The 24,360-nt window shown below is 39.1% G+C and overlaps 1 protein-coding gene and 1 long non-coding RNA gene across 4 annotated transcripts in view; both read left to right on the forward strand.

Moving 5' to 3' along the window:
• MAGI2 (membrane associated guanylate kinase, WW and PDZ domain containing 2) overlaps nt 1-24,360 on the forward strand; it is a 708,774-nt gene that overhangs the window by 10,259 nt on the left and 674,155 nt on the right. The window lies entirely within an intron of this gene.
• LOC122180594 lies at nt 18,268-22,705 on the forward strand. Its single transcript, XR_006179176.1, has 2 exons — nt 18,268-21,192; nt 21,487-22,705. It is a non-coding gene; the product is annotated as an uncharacterized LOC122180594 (long non-coding RNA).

The following is a 24,360-nucleotide window of genomic DNA, read 5'->3' on the forward strand; positions in this document are numbered from 1 at the left end:
TATCTGGCCTGATAAAGGATGGCTGGTTTGCAGTACACAGCAATAACACACAACTATTTAGTACTGAAGATATATAACATTCTATGTGGTCAGTATCACTATGGAATACATACGATAAGGTGGTGTTTGGCCTAGGTAACTACGTAAATAATTCATATACCTAAAAGGAAAAAAAACAAACTGCATTATCAGAGATCTGAACTGCACTGGGATCATTCTCAAGAAGACCATTCACTATCCTTAATTCAGCGTGCCCTTGGACTGCATACATTCCAAGCATATTTGTGACAGCAGGTGAACATACAGTGTTTGAAGGGCAATAAGGACATTCTGCATTGGAGAATACTGAGTGGTTTTTTTTTTTTTTTTTTTTTTGCTTCACTGTGTGTGTGTGTGTGTGTGTGTGTGTGAGTGTCTGTCCCACTGCCATCAGACAGATAGGGAAGCCAAATGGGCAGGCTCTTAATCCGATTTTGAGTCCATCCTGTGGAGCAAGTCTGTATAGTAATCTCCAGTGCCCTTTGGTGTAGGACTACACCTGGTAGGAATCCTTCCAGTAATATCTGAAAGATTTCCATCTTTCTCCTTTTTTTATTTTTCTTTCTCCCAACAGAAAGCAACCAAGTGACAAACTGTTGAAGTCTGTATTTTCTGATATTTCTTTCTGAGTTTAGTTGTATATTTCTAACTTGAGAGGAAGTGCTATCTGCAGCATTACTAGACGTGGGTTATACAGAGTCAAGAGAGCCATCTACTCAGTCACCAACTAGTAGCAGCTTTTAAGTTCCTCTTTGGAAGACTTCCTATCAAGAGCTGACCACGTCTTACCCTGTTCATCTTCCAAGATCTGATGGATCACGGAACCAGCGTGGCATTGTTCTGAGTCAAAAGTTTATGCACAGGTTTATTCATATTATGCTAGAAAACAGGGGTGCGTCACTGCTGAGAGGCAATTTTTGATCAAATCCAGGAACAGTTGAACAGCCTAGCCTCTGTGTATCTACATGCCTTTTTTTTTTTTTTTTTTTTTTTTCTTTCTTTGTCTGGCAGCTACCAGTACTTCTGTCTCCTGAAAACAGCCTGCAGTTAGGAGAGGTGGACTTGCAATGCGTGATTTGCACAAAAGCTTTTCAGAATGGCAACTGCACAGAGAGGGGAAAAAAAAAACCTCTAAAAACAGAGAAACAAAAAAAAACCCCGAGATATTTCACTGAAGTCTCCAAGACAAAAAATTTTTATTTTAGATTACTTTTATGTCTTTCTGTTATTAAGAGCATATTTGTTGAATTTGTTCAGTTATTTTCTAGATCAAGTGAATACATTTTATTACAAAGTGTGGACGCCTTTCAGATCAGATTTTTTAAGAACTCTTGTAATTTCCCCTGCTGCTCTAACCTGCACACTGCAAGGGCTGTTTGACTTCCAAGAATGTTTTGCATTTCATATGAAACTTATCTTCAAAAATAAAAGAGACCTTATGTCTCTTTAGACATACAAGATAGAAGATACAAAGATTCCTACATTTGGAAAATAAAAAAATCGATTTGACTAACACTATTATCGATCACCTGACTTTAGGATTTGACTTTCAGGGGCTAGAAACTGTGCAGTTTTCCCAGAGAGCATAAATTGCAGGTGTTCTCTAGCTTTCAGGATGAGATGCACATGAAGTAATTCCTTGAAATGTATGAGCCAAATGGAGCTGCCCATGCTGAGCTGCACAGTGCCTGGCTCAGCTGGAAGTGGCTGCCAGCATCAGAAATGCTGTATGCGCCTGCTGAAGGCTGCTCCTGGCCCCAGTAAGAGCAGTCTGTTTCCAGTGCCATCCAAACATAATGTGATAGCTGCTGACTGCTCCATCCCGGGGATAGTCGTAACTACTTCCACCTGGGTTTTTTATTAGTCAGTTTGATGATCTTTTGCTCATTTGCCTTTGAAAAAAAAGTTTGTCTGTTAACAATCAGCTGGGCATCATGTTTGCTTGCAAAGCACCTGCAACAACACATAATTTCTGCTTCGCTTATGTCAAACAAGACAGCCAAGAATTCCATGTCTGTGCTGATGTATGCTCTGCTGCCTGGAATTACACTGGAAGTGCATTAATTTTATGTGTCCTGCTGAGGTTTGCTTTATTTTCACGTGCCAATATCGATTACTCAGAAAAACTTGTATAAGTATTATCAAGTTCGCAATATAGTGTGGAATATCTTGTGTTTCCTTCAGAGGAGTATTGCCAATTGACTGTAGATCTTACATTTCCATGTGTTAGAGCTGTGTTCTAAAGGTTTACAATGGAGTTTTGCCTATGGAAGTTGTACACATACACTGCCATGATTTGTCTTTCTTAGAAATGCTTAAGAAACAAGGGAATTTAGTATGTTCTTGTTTTTCAGAAGCATTTGCAAAGTTTTTCTGTGATTGCTTGTTGTAAAGAGCAATTGCTCTAGTGAAAAAATGTGAGGAAAGAGGCAAAAAAGAATTAGGAATGGAAGACTGCTGAGTAGTTCCATCCAGTTGCCTAACAAACTACCAAGCTTTGTCAGTCTGTAGTATTGGTACTTCTGCATGAGAATTTCCATTGCAGCTACACCTTGTGAGATTATATATCCTAGCATAGGACACTCTGGTTGTTTTTAATAAAGGCAGATAGCCTATAATGGGAGAGGTGGTAGAATGATCAGATTTTGTGATGATCCCTCAATTTTCCCCTGCTGCTCTAACCTGCACACTGCAGTGGTGTTTTGTATTTTATGTGAAACATATCTTTGAAAGTAGAAGAGACCTTATGAAAGTTGCGCTGGGAATTGGAGATGTTTTGCCTTCAGAGCCCTGCCACAGATGCAGAGGAAAGATAGTTACTGGCCACAGCTCCACCACAGGAAATGGAAGAGGACCAGAGCTGGTGCCCTTACCCCGACTGCAGGAGGTGTTAACTGTGTTGGGTAACTGGTCTGAGCTGGCTCTGTCACACATAACCCCTGCTGCTGGAGCCCAGCACTATCTGTGACTTAGCATTGAGTCAGCAGGCTTTCTGACCCAAAGGGCTTACTCACTAATTAGCTCTTTGCTTTACCTCTTCCTTCCCCAGCCAAGCTGCCTATCCCACAGGCGATGCAAATGGGGCAGAAGTCAGTGCTTTGGCAGGCTCCTCAGTGGTGCTTCTCAAGCCAGAAATGACGCGCAGATGTTAGTTGAAAAGTTTCAACAACTCATTAAAGCAGTTTGTTATCCTTCATCATGCTATATAGCTCAACTTCGCAAAGGAAACAAATGTGCTTGGTTTAATAAGTTTTTATATACCTCTCATTTTTTTTGCCGATCTCTATTACAAAAAACTTTGGAAAAAGTGTATACTTAAGTAGCTAAGTTAAGATAGTATTAAGAATTTCTGAATTAAAAAAAAAAAAAGTCTTTAATCCAAATGTATTTAGCATGTTAAATGTATAAAATGTCATCTTTTCATGGTTGTTGTCTTATTTAGAGCATGCTTTCTTCATAACATTAGCACAGGAGGTTCAGTTTTCCTCTACTGTGTCAGAACAGACCTTAAGCAACTCTCCTGATCTGTGGGTTGGGTCCTTACTGGTATGTTAGAATACATTCAACATTGATCTGGAAAATTTTCTTTTATATCACAGTATTCATTCCTGTGGTTTGAATGTATTTCCATAGATAATCTCACAGTGTTTCAAAGACGTTTGAGCACGAAGGTGTTGTCATGCCTCTTCCTTGTATTTTTAAACGTTTCGTTCTGTAGCTCAAATAACAGAACCCCCAATAAATGGAGTTGTTGCTATACATGGTGTTTAATGGACAAAGAAAAAAGCCTCAATATATCAGTATTGAGTCTTGTGGTGACTTTAGTATTTCAGTGTGAATGGAGGAAGAGTTGGAGGTAGGCTGCATAAGCACTTTTTAGTCAATTAAGACAGACGAGTACGTCACTTTATGAAAGCTCACTTATATAGAGTCATTTATATACAGCAGTACATGTAAAGGGATCTGTACACTATGGTCATGACAACAGAGGTATATGATACATCTTATTTGATACAGCAGTGAGATATGTCAGTGATAATATCACTGCCTTTAGTCACACCTGTTCTTAACTGGAAAATCTACACATAGTCTCAGTATTTTCCATGGGATGTTTGAAATATGTGATGATGTAGATTTTAAGATATTTGACTAGACTCAGGTGATCAGTGCCTGGTTCTCTAGAAACCTGAAATAAATCTCAGTCTCTCTGCTGTAGTTCCCCACTGATAATAAAATCCTTGATGATAATAAAATCATACAGAGTATTAAACTAATAATATGTCTGTTCCTCAGGAAGATGATCTGAGTGCAAATCCATTAAAAATAGTGCATTTGTCTTTGGTAGTAATAAGGATCATATACCAATATGACTTAGAACGATATAATTGCTAATTATACAGTATTGGCCTGATCCTTGAAAAGTATACTTTGACAGCTGACAGAGATCCTGCATAAATAAAAGATAAAGGAATAAGTTTTTTAGTTCTAGTGTGTATTTTTCCTGTTCATTTTCTTCCTACGTAACTCCCTGGCTTTACAGATTTCCCATATCAGTTTTGAGACAGTATTCTAATCAAGTCAGTGATCTCTTTGATGGTGTCTTTTTTTTTCTTTTTATTTTTCAAGCTGCATGGCAAATAGGGGCTTTTCCATTAGTTGAAAAGTGTTTTTTTCTGCTGGTATTGGAGGCTTTTTAAAGATGTAGATTCTCTCCGCTGGCTGGGAGAGGTAAGCTCTCACAGAATGCATCATCCTGATAATTTCACCGTACTGTCTGCTGAAGGTTTTATTTAAGCATTTATTTCATATCTGTGGCCAAATATTTGCATTTGAATAGTTCCAGACAATTTCTTACATTCCACAAGGACAGTAGTTAGTGTTTGTGATTATTATCCTTGCTCTAGATTTTTCTCTGAGAGTCCATGGAGCTATCTGCCCCAAAACACATTTCCATGTTACCTTGTTATTTTTCTTCTACATCTTTCTCAATTTGTTTTTTTTCTATTCTATTTCAGACAAGATCACTTGTCTGAACAAATGTAAGATGTAAATAGGCTGAAAGAGATTGCTTATGTTTGGAGATTTTTGTTCGGGCTCAGAATCTGCTGTCACTAAAGACAGTATAAATGCTGACTGAATCTACTATGGATTGCTCTGTGTTCATGGGCAGAATTGAATACGTAACACGCTTCATTCTGTTCTTTGTATTTTAAGGTACCAAAGGCTTTTCTTATACCATTTATGGGAGCAATTTACGGAGGGTAGTTTTTTTCTAAAGCTGCTTGGGTTTTTTTCTTCTGTTTATTTACCTCCCAGAATTTTACTTGTATTGAATAAAAAGAAACAAGGTATTTGTCTTTGATGTGTAGCAAACTATTATCCACCTGAAAATTATCTTTCAGGCTACTCCGTGTTCTTGTTTTATATTTCTGATTTATTATTTATAATTATCACAGAATCGTAGAATCGTAGAATGGCCTGGGATGAGAAGGACCATAACAATCATCTAGTTTCAAACCCCCTGCCATGGACAGGGCTGCCAACCACCATAGCAGGCTGCCCAGAGCCATATCCAGCCTAGCTTTGAATGCCTTCAGGGATGGGACATCCAATATGTCCAGCATGAAGAGTTACTGGGAAGGATTTGCTGTTTTTCAGTCTTCTAGAGCACAAAAGGCTGAGATTTTATTTGAAATGGTCTTTGATTGCATTTTTGTACTCAACTCTAAATAAATGCTATCTTAAGACATCAAAGATGCATAGAATTCAGATACAAAGAAGAACCACTACTGTAAGAAATTTTTGTGTAATCTGCTGCCCACAAAATAATTGAGATGAATGATACTATGAAGTACAGTTGCACAATTTGAAAAAAAAAACCAACAAACTCTGTGGTAAATCACTATTGCAAACCTCTGTTCAAAATGGAGCAGTGCTGCAATACAGCTGATGTAAGAAGCAGAAGAGAAACCCTAGGTGGCTGTGTCACAGTAGCTGAAAAAGCAGCTTATAAGTGAAACATATGTAAGGTTGTTGTCATGGTCATGTTGTCTGGCAGCAAGGCGGCCATGAGTTATATTTTTGCATCCTGAGCACAATTCTGATTGTTTTGTCAGATTTGGGTTTTAAGAATCACCCATCAGCTGCAGTGCAGGTAAACGTATGGGTTTTGCCAAGCAGGTGTATCAGCCTTGGATAAATTTCTATAATCATGAATTTCTAAGATGAGAGTTTTCTAATGTAATCTAATATGAAATCTTCAGTTTAGCAGTAAGAAGGAACTCTTCTACTGATTGATTTACAGAGTGGTTAAGATCAGTATTAGATTAACCTAGAATGAAGGCAAATTATTTTTCTATATATAATAAGTGAAAGAGAAACCTATATAATAATTAAGACCTTTACCTAACCAAACTTTCCAAAAGCTATTTGAAAATAGGGGTTGACAAACCTACGTGAGATTTACCTGAGAAACTAGGAACGTTTTTTGGATTTTCTAAAATTTTGTTGTTTCATTGATAATTTATATAAATGCTGAGCAACTCTATCTTGTCCTGATGTTAGAATTATAGGTGCTTGATGGTTTTGAGCAGTAAGCCCTGGGATCAAGCATCCAAATCATTTTTAAATTAGAGTGCTGAAGTTGATTTTGAATTAATGAAATTCATAGCTTTCCTCTGCCATCATCAATCTCATTAGGAAGTATGGCCACCTAATGTTTTTGAAAACTGTGTGCTAGGATATTAATATTTTGAGCTTCTCAAACCATAAAACGTTGAAAAAATGGAAGCTTTAATACACAATAGTCAATATTCGGTTACTATAGGCAGTATCTATTTGGGATGCCATTGTGTACACCTACAGACAAACATGTCAAGACTGGGATTTTAAGAGGATATGGGAGAGTAGGAAATCACTGAATTATAATGATCCTTTTGTAACTTCCTCTGACAGAGTGAAATTTCAATAGTTGGTTAGCACAGAACCCCGGGGAGAGCAGTGGGACCGTTGAGCACTGTTGATCCCTCACCAGGGATTGAGGCCAGAGTTTGTTTTGTATTGACTATAAATGCAACTTGACCTCAGTCACCATCACAGCTGTCTTTTGTTCTCTGGGGTTGCAATGTAGGAGCTGAATCTGGTGAGGCTGTTTTCTGTTTTCTGCTGCCTTGTGATGCATGGTTTAGTTCACTTAAAAGCTATTTAAATTTCTGACCAGCTCATTTCATTTGGTATTTCCTAATTCCACACAGTAATACACATACCTTGTCCAAGGGCAGTAAGCCTGGAGTATTGTTTGTTTGCTGCATGCATTTTCAAAATAACAGTCAGTGTTTATTGAAGGGGAAAAGAAGATGGCCATATGTATCACAGGTGCTAACAGATCACTTCTTGTATTTGTGGAAGAGACAAGCAACAGGATGAAGGTGAAGAGAAGGTGAGATGAGGGCTTTTTTTTTTTCCTTCTCTTCTTTAGTAGGAATGCCACACATTCACCATAAATAATTAAGTGACCGTGGTGTACTCAGATGTTTTTGCTTTTTGTAAAACATGTTGATTGTCCCAGGTTACATATTCTTCAGAAGTGGTGAGTTGGAGGATACCAGTAATTCTGCATTTACGCAGCTGCAGTGTGAAGTTCTGCACACCACAGAGCAGCAGATCTCTGGCTGGGAAGGTCACCTCGTGCATTGGTGTGGTGTGGATTTGGAAGGTAAAGAGGAAGATATTTGTTGAGCAGGACTCTACATAGTGGTACATGTGTCAGACTTAAGAGACCTGGGCAGCACCGGCGTGGCAGCCCTTAGCATTGGGCCCATGCATGAGGAGATGGGTGTATCTGGCATGCTGTTTAGGAACTATTTGTATGTTTTGGAATGTGTGTACAGTAGGTCGTTCTGCATATCTCCTGCAGCCATTCATGCAGAAATTTCTGAATATCCCAGTTACTACAAGAATTGAGAAATTTTGTGGATCTGTTGTAAAAGAGAAGATTGTTGTGTACACTTACCACAACATTTAGTCACTGCCAGACTGCTTTTGACCACTTGATAAGTAAAAATCAATATTTGCTAAACAAATGTAAATATATATATTACATTTCTGGAATGACTGGCAATAGACATGAAGATGTGAAAATTGCCTCAGGAGTAGTTTTCTTTTTCAGTGTCAGCATCCTATCCTATGGAAAGCAAAACAAAGTGCCACAAAATGAAAACAAAACTGAAATTAAGAGCATTGAGTCTAAATATAAATTAGTTAACTCTTTGATTTTAATATGAGGTACTTATAAGAATAAGACCAAAATTTTGTTGCTTTAGTAGATCAGAAAGATGGTTCAATGAATCTTTGTTTCCCTGTAATTAAATAAAATTTGATTTGATTGTTATGATATAAACTCTAAGATTCTTTCGTTTGATCATAGATGACTCCCTATAAGCTCTATATCTGTTGGTATTCGCTTAAAAAATACAAAAGCAATAGAGGATAAAAGTAAAATTCTCTCTAACAATTTTAGAAGTACATATGTTAAAAAAAAATAAATGAGTTTTGAAGGATACCATCAAATTATTGAAGGATACCATTCCTTTCAGTATCTAAAGGGAAGCTATGGGAATGAAGGGGAGATGCTCTTTAGCAGGGTCTGTGGTGATAGAATATGAGGAAATGATTTCAAGCTTAAAGAGGGTAGATGTGGGTTAAGTACAAGGAAAAAGTCTTTTGCAGTGAGGGTGGTGAGGCAGTGGAACAGGTTGCCCAGAGATGTGATGGATTCCTCCTCCTTGGAGACTTTCAGGGTGACCAGGCTCTGGGCAATCTGATCTGGCTGTGGTGTCCCTGGTCATTGCAGCGGAGTTCCGTCCAACTCTCAGGATTCTGTGATACTTTATAGATATTAAAATTCCAATCCATTTAAACGATGATAAAACAAAACTAGAGATGGATTTTATGTCTTGATTTTGATGTTTCTTCATTGGATGGAAAAAGAATAAATTAATTTCTTTCTTTACTCCTATCTGACCACTTACATGGTAACCACTACATGGTGTAGTGATTTGCATGTTGTGATGGTTCTCTGTACATAAGGATAGCAGATTTGATCTCTTATTTGTGATGTGCTTGTGACTTAATCACTTTGGGTAGTAACTGGAACAGATAATCCCTTTGGAGATTAAGGAAGTGCTACAAAATCAGAATATGATCTTGCAATCCTTGATTACTTGACCAAGGGCCATCAGCTCTGCTTTTTGCTGCTGTGCTGAAAGATATAATGGCAGCTAGTGAGATTTTCATGTGGACACTTCTGAAAACTTTGCTTGCCAGCTGACTCTTCATGCACTCACAGACTTTGCTGATTGTTGTCCAGAATGTGTGTCTTAATACAGGATTATGACTGTGAAAGCTTTATTTATTGTAACCTAAATGTGTTTGTGTATGAGTGTGAATCAACTGGTTTTAATTCCTAAATAGGTTGAGGAAAAGTAGATTACAGCTCTTTTAAAAGCAGGAGAGGTTTTTTCTTCAGCAGTTTGGCTGGATGTCCTCTGCTTGTCTGTCTTCTGAGGATGTATGGATTAAGGAAAGAGGAAAACCACTTCCAGCTGCTTGATGAGTGGGTTGGAACAGCACTACCCCCTAACGATGATTGAAAGGTTGGTTTTTTTTTTTTTTTCCACCCATATCCAAAAAAAAGTCCCTTAAAGATTCCTTAAATCAGAGAATCTCTTAAAGATTTCTTAAACAATAGCAGAATGCCTATTTTTGGTTTTGCCAAGTTGTAGTAGTTTGTAATAGTTGTGATGTTCAGGACTCACCAACCCAGTAGCCTTTCGCAGTTCCTCGTTTGAAAATCCTTTGATCTACAGGTGGAAGCACAGCTCGTTTCTCAACCTTCATACACAGTGTTCTGACTGCGAGCTCACCTCAATTCTTTGGTGCTGTGTTGCACCACCATAGGAAGAGACGTATCTTCAGTGCAGTTTTTTAGACCTTACATTGTAAAACTTCTGCTCCATTTACAGAAATGAGGAAATTGGTGGGAGATCACTGCTAAGCTCAGAAACAGGTTGTAGAAAATATTTCTTACATAGACTTCAACTGAGAATGATGCATAGATTACTGGAAAGTGGAGTGTCGTGGATGTTGAGCTTCTATGAGGAAAAGAAGTTTGTGTATATTAACTTTATAGATTGCTTTTTTGTTTGCATGGTTTTTTGTTTTGTTTTTCCTTTGAGCAGCTGCAGATAAACTACATTGTTGTTTTGTATTGTTTTCTTACCTTATGCGGTAGCAGTATCTAGAACCATTTGGAGACCCATCCTAATCTAATTATTGCAGAAATCCAAGAATCTGAACAAAATTAAAACGGGCCAACCAGTATTTTTCTTGGTTTTGACTACTTAACAGCTTATATTTGAAGACTGATTTCAGCATCTCAAGGCTAGAATGGCATACCAATAACCAGTTCAAACTGAAGAATGATGCTTTCACTGTTTTTAGTGAATAGTGGAAGCCTGAGAATGTCAGAGCATCTGTGCTGTTTTCCCCATAGGAGCATGTGAACCACTGTGCGGTAGTCCACATGCTAAAATACATAGTGCCCAAACTGAGTGAGCAATTTTTTAAGTTGCCCTCATACATATTTATACAGTGAGTTATGAGTATCTGGCTTCCCTTTACACTTCATTGTTAAAATGTATGCCTATATGATCAGATATCCATTACACTCTGCCATTTCACTGCTCAGCCACTTTCCCAGGGAATAATTTATTTATCCTTTTTATCTGCTTGTTTATAAAACTAGTATAGAAATGAATTCTACATAAGAGAAAATGAGATTTTGGCTGGGGGAGGAAATATGGAGCATAAGAGAATAGCTAGAAACCCTGTAGGCTGAGAGGATGCTCTGTTTCAGTGGTGTTGTTACATCCTTCAGTGGTACATCAATTCTGTATTATGTCGGAAGCAACCCCTGCAGTTCCCCAGCCAGAGTGTCTTGTGAAGTCTCTGAGTCAGCAGATAATGGAGACAAATTTGGGATTTGAGAGGATTCTTAGAAGAGACTCTTTTTTTTCTTTTTCTTTTAAATTTACATCAAAAAACAGAGCTTCTTAAAAGCACTTTCTTGGTCTTGCTATATTTAATTCCTTTTGCTTTTATTCAAGTGCTATTTTAAGTTCTGTATGTTAAGGTTTTTATACCATCCTCATCACTATTGTTTCTGAGTGCTTTGAGTACTATACAAAATGACATGACAAACATCTTTCACATGTTGCTCTTTCATCCTCTCCCCAGGGAAGAATCTCGCCTGCAGTGCTGTGTATTTGTAAGACTTTTGTTGCTAGTTTTGTTTTTTTTTTTAAACTATATACATGTTGCTGTAAGTTTGTTGGAGCAGGGTGGTTCAAAAGAGAACCCTCTGTATTTGGAGCAGAAGGAGGTGAAGGTTTTGAGTTATCCTCTAAATACCTCCCATGTAAATCTGGCACAGGATAGTAATATTCCACTGCTTGCACTCTGTTTTTTAAACCTGGGGATATTTTTGTGGGCTTTTACAAGACATGCTAAGGGTTACTGTGGGAAGGCTAAAACAAAAGAACCAGTTTTGCCTTTAGCTCAGAATGTGGTGAGGTCAGCGGTCATCCTGATTTGTGTTTGTGATCTGCTTCCAGCTCCTGTGAGACCTCTATATGGGACAAATCTCGCTCACTCTGTTGCTTCCCTGCACAAGTGACAGGCAGGGGATGTTCACAGATGTGATTAGCGCTGTGTTCAAGTGCAAGCCAGCACTATGGCAGTGGTACATTTTACAGGAATATCAAGGCAAGGAAATGAAGATAATCTTGGCCCTTCTGTGTATTGTACAGAGTGCAATGAAGTAATATGACAGGCAGTAGATTGAAACAAATATTCTTGCTGTCAGTGTTGCCTGGACATTTCTGTTACAGTGACCAATTCAGATGGAGCCTAAGGCTGCAAAATAACCTTAACTGGCAGAGAGAGCTCATTGAAAGTGACTTCTCAGGCTTTTTAGGAAACTGGCTGCAAAAACTGCCTGTTTGGTTCTGGCCAACTGCTTTTGATTAAGGCTTGAAAGACGTGAAAATATTTGCTTGAGTCTGGGCTTAAGAAGGTACTGCAACGGACAAACATTTTTTCTCCTCCTTTAAAAATGTAGAGAGTTTCTATGACTTGCCTTTAACAGAAGCTTTTTTTTTTTTTTCTTCTTATCTGACCAATTACATAGTTTTAGAGCTAGATTTGAGCTACTTTCTCTTTTTCATTGTATGTTTTTCCAAGGCCATATGGGATATACTATAATAACATTCATTCTTACATTCAGAGTTACAGAAGCATTGATTCTAGACACGTGAATTTATCCATGAGCGTTCAGCCAAATCTGGACTTTGTTAGCTGACATTTTGGGACATGTCTGATCTTAGAATTCATAGCTTTTTAGACCCCACATCGTACCTGCTGTATAATTTTCATAGATAGGTTTCTTTTTCATGAAGGCTGTAACGTTGTCTTTTTTTTTTCCTTGCTCAAGGTTGTCTTTTAGAAATATGCTTCAACTTGATTTAAAGTTCTTAAGAGCAAGTGATTCATGATAAGTGAAGTGTTCCCCAGTTAATTATTTAAACCCTTAAAAAAAACCCCTTCATTTCTAGTATAAGTTTCTAGCTTGATCTTCTAGTAGTTGAACTTCATTAAGCATTTCACTCAAAATTAAACAACTCTCTAGTATCAGAAATCTCCATACATTCTGAGAAGATGACTAAATTACTCAACACCTGACCTTTATTCAGTAATATTTGTTTTCCATATTTCCAGGTGTTTCTGTAGCTCTAGAATAATTCCTAAATTATCAACATCTGCTTAAAGTGTAAACACCAAAATGAGAAATGGAGCTCTGAATGTTGAAACTCTGGACGTTGTTTTATTACTTATGTGCTCCAGAATGTGCATGCATCATATAAAGTTACTTTTAAAATCATCTTGTAAGAATAACATGTAAAAGTAGCCAATCTGACAAACACTGTGGGGAAATAAGACAGAGGCCAAATACCTAATGTTACTTTGCATTGAAAAAAATACATATCCATGTTAATCAGGAGTCTGTCTGCATCCAGGATCTTTGAAAACCAAATTATGTCATACTGAGTGGTGCCCTTTATCAGTAACCCAGTCATTAGTGGTGCCTTAAAAATTGAAAGCAAAGACAAAATGAATTTGTTGGATGGACTGCTCACTGGATAAAGAATTGTCTGGATGGTCGTGCTCGAGAGTTGCTTTCAACCACTTAGTGTTCAAGTGGAGACCGGTGATGAGTGGCAATCCTCAAGGATCGGTGTTAGGACCAGTGTTATTTAACATCTTTGTGGGCACCATGGACTGAGTGCACCCTCAGCAGTTTTGCAGGTGACACCAAGGTGAGTGGTTCAGCTGACGTGCTAGAGGGAAGGGATGTCATCCAGAGGGACCTGGACAAGCTAGAGAGTTGGGCCCATGCCAACCTCATGAAGTTCAAGAGCAAGTTCCTGCACCTGGATTGGGGCAATCAGGGCACAGTTACAGATTGGAGAATGCCTTGAGAGCAGCCCTGAGGAGAAGGATTTGGGAGTGTTGGTTGATGAATGATTCAACATGACCTGGCAGTGTGTGTTCACAGCCCAGAAGATCAACCTTATCCTGGGTTACAGCAGGCCAAAGTATGACCAGCTGGTCGAGAGAGGTGATTCTGCCCATCTACTCTGCTCTCATGAGACCACACCTGTAGTACTGCATCCAGTTCTGGAGCTCCCAACACAAGAAGGACATGAAGTTGTTGGAGCGGGTCCATTGGAGGGCCACGAAGATGATCAGAGGACTGGAGCATCTCTGCTGCGAGGACACGCTGGAAAGAACTGGGGCTCTTCAGCCTAGAGAAGAGAATACTCAGCGGGACCTTAGAGCAACCTTCCAGTACCTGAAGGGGGCCTGCAGGAAAGCTGGGGAGGGACTTTTTACAAGGGCATGTAGCAACAGGGTGAGGGGAAATAGTTTTAAATTGAAAGAGGGTAGGTTTAGACTAAATATTAAGAATAAGTTCTTTACTGTGATACACTGGAACAGGTTGCCCAGCAAGACTGTGGATGCCTCTTCCCTGGAAGCATTGAAGGCCAGGCTATATGGGGTTTTGAGCAACCTAGTCTAGTGGGACATACCCCTGCTTATAGCAGGGGTTTGGAACTAGGGTCCCTTCCAACCTAAACCATTCTGTGATTCTATGAATTTTGTGAGGTGCAGTAGGGAAGAGGGACAAAATGATGTTTGGAGATTAAACAATTAATGAGTCAACGAGCTTAGGTGGGATTCCTAATTGCAGTTTCCCAGATGTGATTTTGCGGCAAAAGTAGCAAAGCAGTTGGTTTCCCATGCTCCACTCAAACACCATAATTGCTAGAGAGGAAAAAAAGAACAGTCAAGATCCATTCTCTTCACAGAAGGATGGAGTTAGTGTGGTAACAACCACTCAACTGAGGGGAATACAACTCTAGACTATTAAGAAATCCTACTGTAGTTCTGATGTTAGACTGAATTTTCATTACTGAAACTTCAGCCTCAGCAGGTTAAGCTTGGTCTTAGCTAGACAGGATGCTATGAACTGCACTTTTCTCTAACAGAAGATGGCCTGATTGTTAAGGACATAGAACGGTTCTTTTAGGCACCAGCACCTGGAAGACAATGCAGGATCTAATCTGATACACCTAGTAGATACACCTTCTGGCTGGCCAACGAACTGGGTGAATAAGTTCAGACTGCCTTCCAGTGGCCAAACACATGAAGATCATGTAACATAGAAAGGGACATGAAGGAGGCTAGTAGTTCAAGGGACAAGTATGTGGATCTGCCACTTACAGGGAATAAGAATGGGCAGCTGAGAGGCACTTATGTATAACTGAAGCGATGCAGAAGGGAAAATTAGGTCAAATGAGAGGAGTACTGAGAAGAATACACAGATCCCAGAAGGAGAGGTGCAGAGGGGTTGGTCACACAGGGTACAGGAGACGGGAGCATGAACCTCAGTGCTGAAATTCCTAATGACCTGCTTGTTCGTCTGAATTGCACACTGCTCCCTTTGGCTTCATTTGCATGGCTTACATACCAGAAGATACGATTTGCTGGCGAAAGTTATTTAATCTATAAAAAGTAATTTAAGAAGCACACTGTCAAGAAGGTGCTTAGGGCATGAATAATTATGTGTCATATAGGAATACAATGCCTTAGAATCATAAATAACAGAAGTTCAGCAACATTATTTCAGTTTGTAAAGTTTTTACTAGAAAGCATGTCAGTATAACAAGTAACATATTAATGTCTTACCATGGTAGTAGTCAGCACAATTTTTCCTCTGAGCAGAGTGAATGCAAACCATAAATAGCTAGGGCTTTATATAGTGTTTTTCCCCCATCATTCTTAAGATAAAATGCTAAATTGCATCAGCAGAATCCTGCAAGAAAGTGGATTATTTTTTTTTATTTCCCTACTTTCACCTGAAATTGTAGTTTGACAGTAATCTGTCTTGTAGACTTGAGTTTACTGGTCCTTGAGATTGAAGCTTACAGCCCTAAATTCATCTTCTGCATTGTGAAGGCAGAGAGTTCCCCACCCAGAGGATCACTCAGAGGATCCTGAGGGTGCATGGTGGGAGATGCTGCTGGTATCCTCCGTGCATCCTCCTGCTACCAAAACCTGCCCATTGCCTATATGTGTGATGCATGTGTACAGCTACTGCTTAATGTAGATGTTTGGGATACGAATGGTCTTCTCTGTCTTTTACAAGATACCTAAAGAAGGCTGCCATTTACCTTTGTGTGTGTGTGTGCTTATGCAGTTGCCTATGTAAACTGTGAGATCCCTTGACCAGGAAGTGGGAGGCATATATATACACAAATCAGCATAAGAAGAGTGCCTTACTAAGTTGTGCGTAGTAGGTGGCTGCTCTTTTGAGATCTGGGGATAGGTCAGAATTTATTTAACCTAATTTGTCATGGAATACATGGGTAGAATTAATGTAATATTTATGGGAATGCTAACCTGGTTCTTGTGTTTTGTTTTTTGTTTTTTTAATAGCATATCCTCTATGAAGTCTTCTGCTATAGCATGTTTAAGATAAATCTCTTTTCAAAAATATTGGAAAGGATTTCAAGATTTAATTCTAAGTACTAAATATTACTTGCCTTACACATTTGAAGTTTAAACATTCATTAATTGTTTTTCCTTTGAGAAATGTCAGAATTACTGCTGGCTCTATTTATTTCTCATTCCATGACTTCCACATGAACAAGGTCATGCCACCATTCACTTTATATTTGATTTTAAGGTCAAATGAAGAGTTAGACAGAACCTTGGTTACTGGTGGGCAAATGTATCAGTAATTCTTCACATTATTCTGGTCTTACATGAAGTGCCATTACTAAATGAAGATATGATGAATCATAATCAGTTGGCATTTGATGTGATCTGGTAGGAATGCTGAGAACTGGCTGGAGTGCTGAACTGAGCTTGATCTGATTTCTTTCTAAATTTGGTAAACAGTCTTTGGGCCAGCACCTGACTCCTATTATCATTCCGTACCTGATTAAGTTTTACAGTAAGCACGTTGAGCAGGCCGTATATTTGCTAAAGTTGAGTTTTTACATAAACAAAACTCTAGAGACGGCATGAAAAACCACTCCTTGTAGGAGGACAGTCACTGATATGGCTGCTTTGTGAGCTTTCAGGGTAGAGAGAATGGCATGTTTCAACATTGTTACATGGTTTAACAGGCATGCCATGCTCATGTAGATGATATGGCTGTAGCTAGTCATCAAGTTATTACTCCAGAATTCAAGCAATAAATTATTTTGATGCAGTACGAAGAATCATGGGTATTAGAGAATGAATGGAAGTTTTTTTTTTTTTTTTTTTTGCATTTTCAGCACCTCTGAGTTCTTTTGTGAGTCCGCCCTGTACTGCTTAGTGCTCAGGTTTTTATTATGCCAAATCTTGGAATGCAGTATCTTTCCCTGCAGGAAATGAGCAGCATAGAAAAAGCTTACACCTAAAATTTCAGGAAAATTGAAGCTTGCAAGATAAAGTAAAGTTTTGCACTGTAGACAGAAAAATAGTACATCAATAATTGACTGGGTACCGAGATTTAGGTCCAGTTTCACGCCTGCTTCTTTTTTTATGGGTAGCATAGCTATAAAAGAACTGAGCTAGCTTGAATGCTGTGCTATAGCACAGACTGTGTTCACACCACACTGATTATAGTCTGTCTGCTTAGGCAGTAAGCAGCTTAGGATACAGACTTTTTCTTCATACAGAACCTACCAATATCAGGTCTTGATCACAGGGGATTTTGTGTGGTATATTTCTTAATGATATGTGAATAGCAGCTCTACTTAGTAAAGCTCATTCCTTCCATGACTCCAGAAAATACTTTTTGCTTCCGTATATAGAACTGTGAACTGTTTACAAATGAGCTCAGAAGTTGCCCTGTGTGGGTGTGGAGTGTCTCCACTTATTTTCTTTTCAGATGTACCTGGTAGGTTTAGTTCTGGTGATTTTTTGTTTGTTTGTTTCCTCTTGGTTGTTTTTTTTTCCCTTCTGACAGAATTTTTTTTTTTTTTTTTTTTTTTAATAGCATGTACTAATTTTAGAAAGTTAATATAACCTTTCAGACTTCCAACTTGTAATTCAGTAGTTTATTCTTGACTATATATCAGAAGTTACATAAATGGCTATAGTGGTAGGATGCTAAAAGGGTAATTATCTACACTATTTCAAATGCTTTTTTCTAAGTGTCTCATTTATAGCAGCATTTCAAAGTGTTCTTTTCAAAAGAAAAAATGCATCTGCTCATGAAGACTTTTTCTAGTAAAAAATGCCTATCAAATTTAGGCCTGGACAGTTATGCAGTGAATCAAAAAAAAAACCCATAGTCCTGATCTATACACTCAGCATATAAGTAAAGTCATGGGAGCTAGTGATACATATCATAATTGAGAACTGAGTCTTAATTAAAAGTTCTTGTATGCAAAAAATTATTACTTGCATAGACAGAACTTCTGTGAGACTTAGCTGCTGCTATTTTGTTTTCTAACATGACTTATTCATATAGAATCTTGATTTTACTTGAATATATTTTAAATAATTTAAAATAAGGACTGTACACTTTATTTAAAATATATTGTTCTTTTAGATACGTAAAAAAAAAAATGAGGCAGATGAAATTAGTTTGTCTATACTTAGGCACCCTCTGTGTTTTCCCCTTTGGTGAATGAGTCTCAGGCTGTGTAAGCTGTGTGTAAGCAATCCCAGCTGCATTGTGTAGCACCTCTACAGAGTAAATACTTCTCTTGTCCTGTCTTACAGTGGGCATCTCATCCCTGGACTCGTTGACCACAAGCATCTGGAGCTGGGATGGCATGGGAAATTCGGAAATTAAAACCTCATTCTCACTCTTCTTATCTGTAGTGACCTCTTCAGCTCCTGGCCAAGTGAAGAGGAGTCACTTGGTTAAATTCAGATGTTAAATGTTGTTTCTAGCTTTTAGTTCTAGTGGCTGTTGTTTATTTTGGAGAGTAGCAAAAAACCGTTGGAAGCAATAATCACAATAGAACACATCTTTTAATTCTTCTGAGGGTTTTATAGGTCTTTGCATCTGGCAGATTAAAAAAAAAAAAAAAAAGAGGAGAGAAATACACTGTTAAATCTAATGGATAAACTTGTTACACCAAGGAAAAGTTCAGGTTACAGAAAAATTCATGTGAAGCAACATCTGTGCCACTGTAGTGGTGCCTCTGAGGAGGAAGAGGCGTTAGCAGTGAATGATCCAGTTGGCACTCTGATAGAGAAACAGTGTGTCTTTGTAGGTGTAAGGCATAGAAATTTGCAATTAGCTGAAGGTACATGGATTTTTTAGCCTTGTGGGCAGACTAATTTCTCAGGTTTGTTTTTGATTTGTTTTTGTCGCCAAAATGTGAAGTTGTTTTGTGTATTTCAGTTTATTTTTTCTTCTTGTAATACGAGAACAACCTGACAGTAAAAGAAAAGTAAGCCAGGTTGTGAAGAGAAATGCCCATTGCCTTAGATTCACATCCCAGAGGGTCTCCCGAGCGTTCTTGGTTTCTCAGAGCTTTATGGTGCTTGGCAGCTTTTAGTCCCTTACAGTGAAACTCATTGCAGTACAAAGCCATCCACTGAGGCATTGTGCTTAGGTTTCAGGAGATAGAGCTTCAAATTCTATGAAATCTGTAAAATATGAAGATAATTTTTAGGAGTTCAAGGTGATGAAACAGCATCCAGTTAGTTACTGTGTAAGCTGACTGTGAATGGTGTCTGGAGAGTGTTCCCACTGCTCTCCCTGCACCTGCATTGCAGTAGTACTCACACATACATTTCTTAATTGCTTTCCTGTAAAAATCCTCTTTGGGTCACTACTGAAAACAGGATTCCAGGTGACCCAGGCAATCGATAACATTTTATTTGGTAGGAGTTTTACTCCTAGATAAATATAAATAGTGGAAAAAAATAGAAAAAGAATGATAGAAAGAAAGAAAGAAACAACAGAAGATGCTAACACATCTGAGTAAATGTAGCGTTGGCAAATAGAATCGAGTTAAGAAAGAGTCCAGCTGTATAAGACAGAAGTGTTTCTTGTGATGAGGCATGAGCAATGCATATTGGGGGTGCTACTGATTTGGAGAACAGTCATTCTATTTTTGCACTGTTGTGAGCAACTACTGCACAATACCTCCTCGGGAAGGCTGTTACAATGCTACCCATTATTTCAGCTATACTTAATATTCTGCTGGCATTTTCTTGATAAATCTATTTTTAAAGGCTACAATGAGGTGGTAAATGTTCATTCAACAACAAAGATGGCTGCAATTAACAATTCAAAAATTTCTGAAAGAGAAGCAGAAGTTCATGAAAACAGTAGTGGATTCTGGCATTTTTGTACAGGAATTCAAGAAATATATGAGTAGTGTAGGGATGGAGCATGCCTGTGGTGTGGGTCTGTACAGATCACAGAGCAACATCTCTGTCCACCCTCTTCTGTAAGAGAGCTGCAGAGTTGTCTTTAAGACCAGAAAGCTGTGATTATCCAAAATCTTTGATCCATTAGAAATTCCATCTGGAGCGCAGTGAGTGATCTGAGAACCAGTTAGTGCTTTTCAAGTGTCACATGTTGGCTGCTTGATTGACCAAATTTGACTGGAAGAGCCTGATTTCTGTGAGGCTGTACAGACATACTGGGTGCCATCATTATGTCCCCATCTCTCACCCCTTTAAATTCTCCGGTTGGTCTTCTTCAAGACCTCATTTGTCACACGCAACCCCATGTCAACTGGTTCCAGGGGACACCTGTATCTCTTCTTCATTTGGGAACAGTACACATGGTATCATAACTTTGCCAAAGTCTCACAGTGTAATGAACTCATTGCCTAGGAGTGTTCCAACAGATTGGTCACCAATACAATATTAAGGGCAGAGACTGTCTGAAGAGAAGTCTGAAGAGACTTACACCATGGTTAGGTATAGCTGTCCTTGCTCCCAGATGAAATTTTTACTCCGAGTAAAGAAGTTTCAGACTTTTACTATTTTTGCCATTCAGTTCTTTCTTATATGCCAGGTTGAATGTTGGGTGGAGAAAGACAACACTCAGCTTTCCGGAGAAGCATCTTGTATGTCCACATAGGGTTCCAGCGTTCTCTGATCTCTGGTAAACTTGCACTACAGCGGGACATCCACTAGTCAAGATCATGCCACCAGTGTGAGAGACCAAGCTCTTTCCAAAGACAGTGTCAGATCTTGGCGTGGTCCCTGTCCTGTAGCAGACAGTACTTATGCCTGAAACACTCCAGCATGTGCTCTTTGCATTGGGACAGCCAGTCCTCCTCTTCCTCCTTCTGCCAGCAGGCCCCCGCTCAGAGGCAGACAAGACTCAACTATTCATCCTCAGGCCATCACCATTTGAGAACTGGCTATGAGCCCTCTGGCTGAATTGCACACATCTGCCAACTGATGTGAAAGAGGGCATGTTCCAGGCACACAGCCCAGATCATGGAGAAGAGAGTTCTTCCTTCCTCCTTCTGGACAGCAAGCAGGATTTGGACATTGGTGAGTCTGTTTTGGGGTCTGAGTTTGGGAGAGGGGAGATATATTGGGATACCCCTGGGTGATTGTAAAGGGAACAGATCTGAAGCTGTAATCGTGTAAAGCGAAGCAGGGACAAGGACAAGCTCATATCAGAGAAATGGGTCATTTTCGGGATCAGGATGTAGCTGCTTACAAATTTCAGACTGTCTTGAAAACAAAATGCATGCTGAGATATTACCTGTGCAACAGTCTGACACATCTCTGATTAGGAGAGTCAGATTGGGGTGACAGCCTTGTCCCTCTCTTTATTCCTAGAGTCATCAGAGCAAATGGCTTGGAGTGAATGGATTTTCCTGTATCCTGCTACCTGTCCAGCAGAAGTTGTGGCTGCAGAGAGCACACCAAAGCGTACAGATCTCCTGGTTCCAACAGTCCTGTACAAATGCCACTAGACCATAACAAAGCTCATCAAGAGAGAGGATGATCAGGAAGCATAGCTGCAGCAGAACTGTGTCAAGCAGAGCTTTGGTACATTTAAGAGCATCTGAGGTAGAAGAACCATGTGGCACATGAGGAGTTCCACATACTTATGACTCCAGACACTAAAGCTTGACTGCCATGTTCCTGGGAATCTCTATAATCCCCTATCACATGGAGACAGCCAGTCATCCCACATCATTTCCAAGCACAAGTACTTACAGGACCTGATATGCAGGCTAGCTTTATGAGCTTTTGTATTCCTAAGCCTAAGAATTCTACTCAGAAAGCCGCATCAAAGGGCAATGCAGCTTTGGAAGGAGTGCTTCCAGACTTCTTGAAACCAGCAGTAGAATGGTCATAGCTCTTGGTGGGACTGAAGGTCACAGTATTCTCTATTTTGTTTCTGTTTTATTTTTATTGTATTTGACCTTGACATTTGCAGGATGAGATGCCTGGTCACAGTCTGATAATTCTAATTAAGATTGAATATTTTGTAATGTAACGAGTAAGTGGCCATAGAAAACTAGAAACCTTCGTATTTTGCTTAGTACATTTTAACATTAGCTGGTGCTAAATGGATACTATTTATTAGGTTGTGCTTGAGAACACTGAATATTTTTGTTCTCCTTCTCTTCATAATCAGCCAGAGCAATAGAGAGCAAGGAAGGGCATTTGGGGCATGTAATTTGTTTGAACTTGAGGCCTTGCTCCCTAAAAATGGCCAGTTTCCTAGTCTTGTGTGGCAGCATTATCTTGACCTGATGTGGTCCCACTAAATAAAGGTACGCTTATGAAAATTTGTGTATGGGGCAATTCCACTTCTGGACTCTGAATATCTGCCGAATTCAACGAGAACAGCTGTCCTCTTTTTAAATGTGTTTTCTTCTTGCTTGTCAGTGTCCCATTGTGGTAGGTAATCCACAGAGTTAAATATTGGTTGTCTGTCAGGTCTGTGCCTTGCCAGTATCTGTTCTATATAAGGTAATACAGTTGCCTTGCACTTGTCAAACCGGAAAACAAATGTGGTAATGAATAAAGTAATTTTTGCACTGTACATTATGTGACTGTTCTCTGTACTTGGTGTCCTTTGGAAAGATTCTTAGCTTTATATTTGCCTCAGCCTTCCTATGGAGTTTAAATTCTACTTGTTCCAGGGTTGGGGGACAGTCTTAAAATGAACTGTTAGTTTCTTATAGAAAGAAAGAGAAAAATGGGGAATTTGGCATGGGCTGGAAGAACCTGATTCAACAACAGATCTGTTGTGGTGAAGAAAGTAACAAATGTTAGCATACATGTGACTGGTATTTTTTTTCCAGGAAAACTTGAGAACTTGGCAGGCATGTGGGACACGTGCTGCTGTTCCTTATGTTGAGCGCTGTGCACTTCTGTAGTTCCTGATGGATGGAGCTCAAACAAGATTGTTATTTTCTTGCATTAAAAAATTGCTTTTGATGAAGAGATAGGGAACTTTGGCATGGGATAACTCTTACAAAAAAAAAGCTACTTGCTGCCCGTTTTCGTGTCACGTAGAGTAAAAGAAGTCTGTTGTTTCCAGGTCTTCTTCAAGATGTGATAGTCTGTATCTGACTGTCTCAGAAAGACGAATGTGAAGAAACAATGGAAGAACTGTTGAAAAGAAAAAAAATGAGTTTGAAAGGATTGGAAAAAGAAGGGAGATTGAAACTGCAAAACAGAGGTGATGCATCATGCTGGCAGAGGGAGATCTTGATAGCAGAGGGAAGGCTTTGCAGTTCATCCTTGTTTCCAAGTGCTGTGTTACTTGGGTTGTATCCAGGATTGCTACTGGGCAAAGACTTGGGTACTTCTCCACTCTTGTATATTGGGAGCTGCTGCTGCTGTGGCACGAATATGGTACCAGTGTGCTCAAGAAGTATTTGCTAGAGTTGTGAACATCTGTGAGGTACACAGGGTTTTACCTATGCTCAGTAGTGTGACTCGCCTTCTGCACTTCTTCAGTGGGGGCTATACTGCAATGGCCTTGCAAGCATTATGAATTCACTGACAGTCAAAGAGTTTAGAAATCTCTAAAATGAACCCAATACCTGTCACTGCAACACTGATGATTGTAGCATTCAATTTTAGAGAATTTTAGAGAATTAGGTGAGTAGTGGGTTTCATTACCTTTTCTGTGACAAATTCCTTAAGGTAAAGTGATTTACCCAATATCATACAGAACACTGCTCCTGTGTTTTGAATTTGGAACCTGTTTATGACTTGCATGTCTGGTGGGGATAAATGAAACCCTGTGCTGCCCTTGGAGAGGGAAGTGTGGATTCTGCTTTGGGGATTTGGCTTAGTCACGAGTCTCTAGATTTTAAGAACTGTCAAGAGGTGCATACAGCCAAAATGTAGCCCGGAAGAACTTCAGCTGGTAGAGCTTAACACTCTTAAAATGTTCACTTAGACCTAGCTCTTCCATTTTCTGCTTGATTGCCTTAGGCATTACTTTATGTTCAATATTTAATAGTCACCGATATATTAAAGAAGGGTAGAGTCCAAGTTTCTTCTTTTGAAAGAAAGCAGCACTTGTTTTTTCAGCATGGTACCTTTGAGGCACAGTAGGCATCCTTACAGCAAGCTAACAGATTAGACCTCTGTTGGGATGTAAGCATAAGGGTCTGAATTATTGCTAGTGTAGGCACTAAGTTAAGTCTCTGCAGGAAATTTTACCTAAGGTAGACTCAGAGA

This window comes from Lagopus leucura, unplaced genomic scaffold, assembly GCF_019238085.1.
Source record: "Lagopus leucura isolate 7727_CA_CO unplaced genomic scaffold, USGS_WTPT01 Super-Scaffold_100008, whole genome shotgun sequence".
Lineage (NCBI taxonomy): Eukaryota > Metazoa > Chordata > Aves > Galliformes > Phasianidae > Lagopus > Lagopus leucura.